This window comes from Tupaia chinensis, unplaced genomic scaffold (genome assembly GCF_000334495.1).
Source record: "Tupaia chinensis unplaced genomic scaffold, TupChi_1.0 Scaffold000704_1, whole genome shotgun sequence".
NCBI classification, from domain to species: Eukaryota; Metazoa; Chordata; class Mammalia; order Scandentia; family Tupaiidae; genus Tupaia; species Tupaia belangeri.
The window spans coordinates 1719022-1719630 of record NW_006160227.1 but is presented as its reverse complement, the minus strand read 5'-3'; the positions used below and the strand labels follow the sequence as shown (position 1 = coordinate 1719630).

The window sequence follows — 609 nt, the reverse complement described above, 5'->3', positions numbered from 1 at the left end:
TATATATTTTTTTTTTTTTTTAAAGAAAAAGATAAACGTGATTAACTATTGGGACGTCTCTGTTTTGTTTCCTCCTGGCCGCTAAGAGGCGCACTTCACAGTATCAAAACGGGCGGAAATAGTCTCTATTCCTTGGATTGGGCTTCAACTTCGGGCGGAAGTGGATGTCCACCCGCCACGTCTTACTTCAGAAAGACCCCAACTATTCTACGTAGTCCCAAGGGCAGGTAAGATAAATATTTAGTTTTATTCCCAGGTATTAAATATCTAATGAAACACAAGCATCCTCAGCAGGGTTTTTTTTTTTGCATTATGTCTCTGACGTGCCTTTTTCTTTGAAGGACCTGCAGCCGGAAGTGCCCGCCTTCTCCCTGCCAGGACCCAGAGGTTACGTCCCATCAACCCTTGCGCGTGACTCTTCCTTCTCTCTTCCTCGGCGCTGCCTGTGGAGGTGGCGGCCATCTCTTACCCGGTGAGTCTTAATCGTTGACCATCCTCGTTTCTGCGGCCTCCATCCGGCCCCTCGCCTCCTGTTCAGGGGGGCCTCCCTTTTCGCGCGGCCGTCACTGTGGGTATTGGCGGGGGGGGCTTTGCAGCGCCGTGGCAAGC

At 50.7% G+C, this 609-nt stretch overlaps 1 protein-coding gene across 1 annotated transcript in view; it reads left to right on the top strand.

Annotated features, from left to right (window-relative positions):
• Positions 1 to 341: 341 nt before the first annotated feature.
• Positions 342 to 609, top strand: part of RPL32 (ribosomal protein L32) — a 4924-nt gene continuing 4656 nt past the window's right edge. The window contains exon 1 of the mRNA XM_006160653.3: positions 342 to 472. The gene's annotated coding sequence lies outside the window, so the exon portion shown is untranslated. The remainder of the gene's footprint in view (positions 473 to 609) is intronic.